Source organism: Ursus arctos, unplaced genomic scaffold (assembly GCF_023065955.2).
Source record: "Ursus arctos isolate Adak ecotype North America unplaced genomic scaffold, UrsArc2.0 scaffold_7, whole genome shotgun sequence".
Lineage (NCBI taxonomy): Eukaryota > Metazoa > Chordata > Mammalia > Carnivora > Ursidae > Ursus > Ursus arctos.
The window spans coordinates 37,115,762-37,124,766 of NW_026623089.1; the positions used below are offsets into that span (position 1 = coordinate 37,115,762).

Consider the following 9,005-nt stretch of genomic DNA (forward strand, 5'->3'; position numbering starts at 1 on the left):
TCTATGAAAATTTAATCATATAAATTGCTAATATTTGTCTGAGAACTTGTCCCAGATAATCTACCGTTGGGCATTACTTGTTTCATCTTTTTACTACTTAAAGTTCTACGGAGTAGGAACAGCAAGCTAAAATCCGATCACATTAGTGGACGTGAGAAAGAGCTTCTGCCCCGAGATAAACCAAAGTTTACAAAATGACCCACCAGGATGTGCCCAAAGTGACCCGTGAGGTTAATGTTTGCTTTTGACTCAGATGTCCTTAGACCACATCATCTTGTTTTCCCACACGAACGTGAGCCAACTTACTTTCAGCCAATTTACCTTTAGGCCACTGTGATGTCACTGAAATGATGTGTAACAATCCTAAGAGACTTTCTTAGTTTTTGTCTCGATATTCTGTTCCATTGAATTTGATACCTATGGTTTTTTTTTTTAAGATTTTATGTATTCATTTGACAGAGATAGAGACAGCCAGCAAGAGAGGGAACACAAGCAGGGGGAGTGGGAGAGGAAGAAGCAAGCTCCCAGCGGAGGAGCCCGATGTGGGGCTCGATCCCAGAACTCCGGGATCATGCCCTGAGCCGAAGGCAGACCCTTAATGACTGAGCCACCCAGGCGCCCCAATACCTATGGTTCTTATCTTTGTATTGTGTCTTCTCCTTCTGCCCATTTTAAACACTCCGTGGTTCTCTACCTGGCTATCTGCCTAAATTTCTACTGTTTCTTCAAGGTTCTTGTCCTTGAGAACTTCCAAAATTTCTTGGGGAAAAAGCCTACGGACATAAGTAAATCGTGTAGCATATAGCAAACATCAGCCCCCAAACCAGTATTTATTATTATTTGTTGAGCCTTTTATCTAAGAACAAGTATAGCATGTACATTTTCTGGGTTACGATTCATAAATATCATGAAAAGAGTTCCATTTTTCCCACTTGAGTTGAAGGCACCAAGATGCAGAGAATGCGTGTGACTTCCCCAAGGGCAGAGCTAGATTTTACACAAAGATCTAACTGTTGCAGGGTTATTTTCTGCACCAAGTTGGTTGCAATATTTGGGGTATGAGAGTTAGCTTTGTATGAAAGTGAAGGAAATTTAAAACTTGAAAAAAACGGTCACAAAACTAAAAACTTGCTGAGTTTTCAAATTCTATTATAGCAAATTCTTTCACAAACCTTAAATTTGCAAATGTAAATAACATTCCTCCAGGCAATGCAGAGCTATTATTTAGAAGTTAAGAAAACAGACTCCCCGAGCAATTGTTTTTGTGAACTTGGTTGGCACCGCAGAATGTGTTTTGCAGAAAGTCAAAGCACAATTATTTACTGGGGGCCCTGTTGCTCAATGTGGCTGCGCGTGTTTGATGGGACTTCCTAGAACACGAGGAAAGGGCTCAGATTAGGATTCAAAGGGGACCGTGTGGCTCTGCTGGACACCGGTGGCTCTGGATCTGAGCCACTAGGGAGCTGTCATCAGTACCCGGAGTGTTTCTGCTGTAGTAGTTACTACTCAGAGTATTCACATAATTGCTTAACCCTCACAACAAACCTATGGGGTACACATTATGGTAATTTTACAGATGAACAGACTGAGGCATGGGAGGGTAGGCACTCTGCCCAGATCACCAGCTAGTTGTGGGGAGAGCTCGGGGCTTGAACCTGGGCAGCCTGGCTCACAGTTGCTCTGAGCTACTATCTCTCTGTGGTCTGTGAGGTCAGATCTGATGCCCTGGGCATTAGTTGGGAGCTCCACAAAAGCAACCCAGACAATTCTTAAAAATAAAGCAAAATAAAATAAAGTAAAATAAAATAAAATGAGTTTCGGCTGCTATGAAATATACTGCATTTATTCCAAGTCCATGTGGATTCATTAGTCAGTCCCAGTCGCCCTTCCGTATGAAAGTAGGTAAGAGGGAAACTGTGTAGTGACCAGAGCTGAGAACATCACCTTTCAGCCAATCCCGCACTGCCTGTCTCCGCAGCTTCCCTGTCTGCTTCTCCGGGTCTTATCCCCTTCCTGCAGGACAGCCCAGCCCCCCATCCCCGGTGTGGTCGGCACTGTGTGGCTTCAATTGGAACAGAAAACACTGTGGCTCAGGGGAAGAGATCCAAAGCTACTGGGAAGGGTCGGGAAAACCTGCGCGGAGACACCTTGCTCCTGAGTGTCGGTAGGATTTCCATCAAGTGGGAAGGCATGAACGAAGAAAAGGTTCTTCCAGGAAGTGTGGGGAAAATCTCATGAGCCTTGAAGGGCCAGGCACAGTCAAAAATGGGGAAAGCTAGGATCACTGGTGCCCAGGCAGCAGAAGGAAAAAGTAGAACAGGGAGGCTTTGACATGCTATGGTTTGCTGCCCTACTCCTTTGGATCCTTTCTTCTCCAGGCTACCCCCATCGCCCCTCCCTGTATACGTGGCTTCCTCACCAGCTCGGTCACGGAGAAACCCTCACCTCCCAGGCCTCCCTTCTAAAAGGTAGTGAGTTGAAACCACATAGTAGAAGGACTTAATTGCTAAATTGAAAAGTTTCAATGTCAAGTAACAGGGACTCTATCGGGGGCTTCGTGCAGGACCCTGGCATGGTGGAGCTGGGTATTGGCACAGTAAACCTGTTGTATATACCAGATGGATTGGGAAAAAAGGAGGGAGAGGGGAGAGAGAGGGAGGAAAGAAGGATAGAGGATGTGGGAGCCCAGCGAGAAGCCCAAGTGCAGCTTCGGGAAGACAGGAGTGGTGGCATGGGAATGGGAGAGCCCAAAGATTCTGCTTAGGATCCTTCTCTCCGCCAAGCTTATCTGGAGTGACTCCAGCATTGTCACATGTTCGGTTTTCATGCTCGTCTCCACAGTTCGCAGGGGAAGGGGAAACTCCCGACTTACAAAAGAAGAGACTATTGCACAGGGGGAAGGCCAACGTGAAAGTGTTGAAGTCGGTGCTACATGGATAAGTTCTGATATCCAAGCAAATGCTTGGGCGAGAAAATAAGAGGATTTTTTTTCTAGCATGTTTCTGTCCCATCATGCATGTAGTGACTTCAACTTATCTATTATTCATTGTGTTGGAGTTGTCTCGAAATGTAAAACAGAAAAAAAATAATTGCAATATTTGACCTGGGCCCAGCCCCTACTGTGTGTGCGGGAACGTAGTGATGAGGGAGACGAAGGCCCTTGATTCATGTAGAAATGAGGAAAGGGGGTATTTGAATGGAGAGAGAAAGAGACCCCTCCGTTTTCATTTCCCACTGAATTTATCCTTCATTTGTGGTGTTATTTATTTGTCGGTGGGGAGGGGGCACAAGGCGAGAGAACATTTTGAAGCAGTTACATAAGAGACTCTGTGGCTTTGAAATCCTCACATATGTATTTTTGTTAATGTTGGCCTGATTCTTTTTTTTTTTTAAGATTTATTTATTTATTTATTTGACACAGAGAGAGAGAGACGGCCAGCGAGAGAGGGAACACAAGCAGGGGGAGTGGGAGAGGAAGAAGCAGGCTCCCAGCAGAGCAGGGAGCCTGATGCAGGGCTCCATCCCAGGACCCTGGGATCACGCCCTGAGCCGAAGGCAGACGCTCAACGACTAAGCCACCCGGGCGCCCCAATGTTAGCCTGATTCTTGTGTTAAATTAATCGCGTGTCAGACTGTCTGACAGGACGCTCAGTATCAATGTTCACTGTTGGTGACTCTTGACAAATGGAGAGAAACCTTGGTGTGAACACAGTCTTCTCTTTCTGCCCATGGGAAGAAGCACTTTCAGAGAATTTAGGGGACAGTGATTCTGGACAAACTAGTATTGTGTGTTGCAAGACAGGAAAAGTGTGTGTAAGCCCGGCTGGCAATCCCACAGTCTCTTCCAAGGATTACGTTAGCTTCCCATTTCAAGCCCTGGCTCCAGGTCTGTAGCTTTTGTCTTTTAAAGAGAGCCCAGTGGGACATTCGCTCCTTGCAGTGGCCTTGGCAGAGCCCAGGGTGACGAGGGTGACGTGTGACCGTGCAGAGCAGAGCTGGATGGGGAAAGACACCACCCTGTTGAGATTCTTCCAACTCTCCTCAGGGTGGGGCCCGGTGCAGAACAGACCTCATTCTGAAGCGGTATCGCGGTGGGAAGCTGTTTTAAAAAATTTTCCTCCTCCACACACATTATAAAGGGAAACTGTTGGCTTTGGATTCTTTAATAATAAAAAGCTGGTTGTAACCGTTTCAGAAACCTAATATAAAATTGTTTCTTCAAACAATGACAATTTTGGCCATTGTGCAGCTCAAGGTTACAGACTAGAGCCAGTGTCCAGGAGAAGCTTTGGTCCAGAAGCCTCCCTCCCTTATAAGAACCTCAGACCAATGAGCCCCACATCCAGAGACAGGCTGAAGCCATTGGCTATTTATCAGCTCCCTGGATTATAAGAGAACCACCTCCCTCACGAATCCAGCACACCCACGCATGTGTACACGCACAGGCACCCTACACACATCTCACATGCTCGTGCATGTCCACACACACACACACACATCCCTCATTCACTATATCTTTGTGTCAGGAAAGCACTATATCTTTGTGTTAGGGCCACAGCAAATACAGCATCAGTTCTGTTATTTGGGGCATCTCTCTTCCTGTATTACCCATCGCCACCAGAGGCCCTGTCTTGGAAGGAAAACTTAGCAGGGTAATCAGAAGGGGGAATGAACCATGAGAGACTATGGACTCTGAGAAACAGACTGAGGGCTTCAGAGGGGAGGGAGGTGGGGGAATGGGATAGGCTGGTGATGGGTAGTAAGGAGGGCACGTATTGCATGGTGCACTGGGTGTTATATGCAACTAATGAATCGTCGAACTTTACATCAAAAATAAAAATAAAAATAAAAAACTAAAACAAAACAAAACAAAACAAAAACATTGATTGACTCCGCAGAGACAGAGGGTTTGTGTAAAGTGGAGAGAGACCTGACACTCTCAAAAAGATTACATGACCTGATAGGGTCTCTGTTCCCACAAGATCTTCGTGGCCTGGGTGCCAGATGAGTATTCCCAATAATTTAGGTGCATCCTGAAGGCCTGTCTGCTGATGGATGCAGGGTTCCTAAGGAATGGAATAGGGTCCTGTGGTGAGGGGTCCCTGAAATCCTTCAAACTCTGAACCCAGCAGAGCCCCTGAAATCCCTCGAGTAGGCACTAGCTTCTCTAGCTCAGAGAACATCTCTATCTAGGAGATTTCTTTTGCCATTTTAGGATAGTCTGCCACTTTGGCCAGAATTCCTTTGTTTTTTTATTCATCCAGTCTTCCCTACCTTCAAACTCTCATAAAGCATGATACTGAATTAACTGCCAAACCTCCCTCAGGAAGACATGGATAATATGCAGACCCTGTATGTCTCAAAGAAACTGAATTTGTAATGGAAAACTTTCCTACAAAAAAACCCCTCTACTTCCAGATAGCTTCCCTGGTGAAATTTACCAAAGAAGATATAATACCCATTCTATACAAATACTTCCCAAAAACTGAAGAGGAGGGAACGCTACCTACCTACAGACCAGTATCTCTCCTGAAGCAAGGTGCAAGGATTTGAACAAAATTAAACACAATTTAGCAAATCAAGTCCAATAATATATAAAAAGGATGACACATCATGGCCAAGTGAGGTTTACCTCAAGAATGTGGTGTTGGTTTAACATTTGAAAATCTATCAGTGTATTTTACCAAACTAACTAAAAAGGAAAAGCCATATGATCGTTTAAATTCAACATTGGTTGCTGACAAACTTTCAGCAAACAAGGAACTTCCTCAACCCGATAAAGGACATCTACAACAAACCTAGAGCTTATGTCATACTGACAGTGAACAATGGAAAGTTTTCCTGCTTGGGATCAGGAAAAAAGACAAGGATGTCCAGTCCCACAGCTTCTTTTCAACCTTGTAGTGAAGCTTCAAGCCCGTGCCTCCAGATGGGAAAGGAAGAAGAAGCAAAATGGTTTGTTTTACAGATGACGTGACTGTCTATGTACAAATGGAAACAACAACAACAAAAAGTTACTAGTTCGAATAGGTGAGTTAAGCAACTTACAGAATGTAATAATAAGAAATCACATTATTTCTATATACTAGCAATGAGCAAAAAAAATAGTAAAAATTAAAAAAAACAGTGCTGTTTATAATAACATCAAAAATAGTAACTATGGGTTAATAAATCTGATAAGATGTGAAAAATCTGTACACTGAAAATTAGGAAATACTGTTGAGTGAAATTTTAAAAGACCCAAATAAGTGGAGAGGTATACCTTGTTCATGGATCAGAAGGTTCAATATTTTATGGGGTTAATTCTCCCCAAATTGATCTATAGATTTAATATAATCTTAATCAAAATCCTGGCAGGCTTTCTTATAAAAATGTATAGGCTCGTACTAAAAATTCCCATGGAAATACAGAGGATCTAGATTTGCCAAAACATCATTGAAAAAGAAGAGCGAAGTTAGAGGGCTAACACGAACTTATTTTAAGACTTGTTATGGGGGCGCCTGGGTGGCACAGCGGTTAAGCGTCTGCCTTCGGCTCAGGGCGTGATCCCAGCGTTATGGGATTGAGCCCCGCATCAGGCTCTTCCACTATGAGCCTGCTTCTTCCTCTCCCACTCCCCCTGCTTGTGTTCCCTCTCTCGCTGGCTGTCTCTGTCTCTGTCAAATAAATAAATAAAATCTTTAAAAAAAAAAAAAAGACTTGTTATAAAGCTATGGTAATCAAAACAGTGTGATATTGGCACAAAGATAGACAAATTCATCAATGGAACAGAAAGGAGTCCAGAAATGGAATGGCACACATGTAGGGCAAGTATTTTTTGACAAAATTACAGAGGCAATTCAGTGGAGAAAAGAATCTTTTCAACAACTAGTACTGGGGCAATTGGATCTCCACATGGAAAATGATGAACTTTGATCCAGATGCAAAAACTAATTCAAAACGGATAGTAGATCTAAGTATAAAATCTAAAATGATAAAGCTTCTATATGAAAACATAAGGGAAAATACTTGTGAGCTTGTGTTAGGCAAAGATTTCTTGGCTACAACACCAAAAGCACAGTCTCTTTTTAAAAAATGATGAATTTTATTTCATACATGCTAAAAACACTTCTTTGAAAGACACTGTGAGGAGAATGAAGAGATGAACTATTACTGGGTAAAAATACTTGTGGAGCAAATATTTGATAAAGGATTTACATCCAGTATATAACACATCTTCAAAAACTCATCATAAGAAAACAAAAAACCCAGTAAAAGAATAGTTTAAAGATTTGAATAGATACTTCACCAAAGAGCAAATAACACATGAAAAGATGCTCAACATTAGTTATTTGAAAAGCGTAAATTGAAATCATGAGGAGATGCCACTTCGTATCTATTAGAATGGTTTATATAACAGAAATGACCAAACCACGTGCTGGGAAGGATGGGGAGATACTGGAACTGTCAGACATTCTTTGGGGAGGGGGTGGTAGAGGGTGATATGAAATGATATAGTCAATTTGGAAAACAGTGTGTCCGTTTCATAAAAAGTTAAACATATACTTCCCAAATGATCTAACAATTTCATTCCTGAGTATTTTCCCCAAAGACATGAAAGTCTATGTCCACATGAACACCTGTACACGAGTGTTCACACAGCTTTATTTGTAATAGCCAAAATCTGAAAGCAATCCTAATGTCCATCGACACCTGGATGGATAAGCAGTCGTGGTCCGACCATACATTAAGACCACTCAGTAATAAAAAGGGATAGAGTATTCTTAAGTACAACATGGATGAATCTCAGAATAATTATACTGAGGGGAAGGAGGGACCAAAAAGGGGACATAATATTCCATTCATAAAAACTCCAGAAAACACAAAGTAATTATTTGTGACAAAAATAACATCAGCTGAAGTGCTCTGGCATGGGGCTGATTAGGGGATGTATTACAAATGTGTACGAGGACACATTTGAGGGTGATGGTTATATTCACCATCTTGACTACGGTGATGGTATCATGAGTGTATGTATAGATCAATGGGTGCGGTTTATTGTGTGGGAATTGTACCTCAATAAAGGTATTAAAAAATAGAAGAAGGAAGGAAGAAAAGGAGAGATTGGGACAGAAAGCAAAAGGAAGAGAAAAATGGAAGGAGAATAAAAGGAAGAAAGGAAAATTTGAAGAAAGTATTCCTTTTGGGCTCAGAGTGAATGTGAACTAGATGGTGGTGAGTAGATGACTAGGAATGTTCCAGAAGCTCTTCCATCCAGTTGGCACACAGAAGCCCACTGTTTCCATTTCAGTATGACCATACCTCACTGATGGGAAGCATCTTGGATCCCAATGTGGAAGGATCCTCCATTTCCAAATGTCTTGTCCTTAAGCCTGAGCAGAACTTTTCCAACATTTTGTGGCTTTTGAAGAGACATTTCATCTGCATTGCTCTTGGTGACATGCCCACATCATGGCAGAGTATTTTCTTTTAGTTCTTGTCATGACCTACAAGGCCTTGAATCATGAGTCTCTGGCCTATTTTTTCAGCTCTGTCTTCTATCTCGATACTCTCACTCATAGCTCTAGCCACAACCAGCCTTCTCTCTTCTCCTGGAACCCACCAAACTCTTTTCTGCCTCAGGGCCTTTGAACATGCAGTTCTAATGCCTGGAATATTCTCCCCCACACTCTCGAGTCCATTTAAACCTCTAGGGCTAAAGTAAATATTACTGACTCAAGAGGTCTTCCTTTCGCACCGCAGGCTAGATTTGATTCCTTTACATGGGCCACAAATACCCGTTTCCCATTCAATACTAATTTAGAATCACAGTGCTGCCTTAATAAGATAAAAGGTGAGGTTTGCTCTTTCCACTTCATCTCATTTGCGAAACTAATCCCAAGCTCCATTTATGCTTGTGAGTAAAAGCAAACACCAACCTGCTAAGCCTGCCTGCTGGTCCCTGGAGGCCCTTGTGCGTGAAGGTCCAGCCATCCTCCCCGACACTGTCACAAAACTCCTAGAAA

The 9,005-nt window shown here is 42.8% G+C and overlaps 2 long non-coding RNA genes across 3 annotated transcripts in view; one reads left to right on the forward strand and one right to left on the reverse strand.

Annotated features, from left to right (window-relative positions):
• The window catches only part of LOC130543005 (uncharacterized), a 56,870-nt gene that overhangs the window by 26,202 nt on the left and 21,663 nt on the right, over positions 1-9,005 (forward strand). The gene's annotated exons all lie outside the window — the stretch shown is intronic.
• Positions 6,652-9,005, reverse strand: part of LOC125282756 (uncharacterized) — a 6,471-nt gene continuing 4,117 nt past the window's right edge. The window contains exon 3 of the long non-coding RNA XR_007189986.2: positions 6,652-8,998. This is a non-coding gene — a long non-coding RNA (uncharacterized LOC125282756). The remainder of the gene's footprint in view (positions 8,999-9,005) is intronic.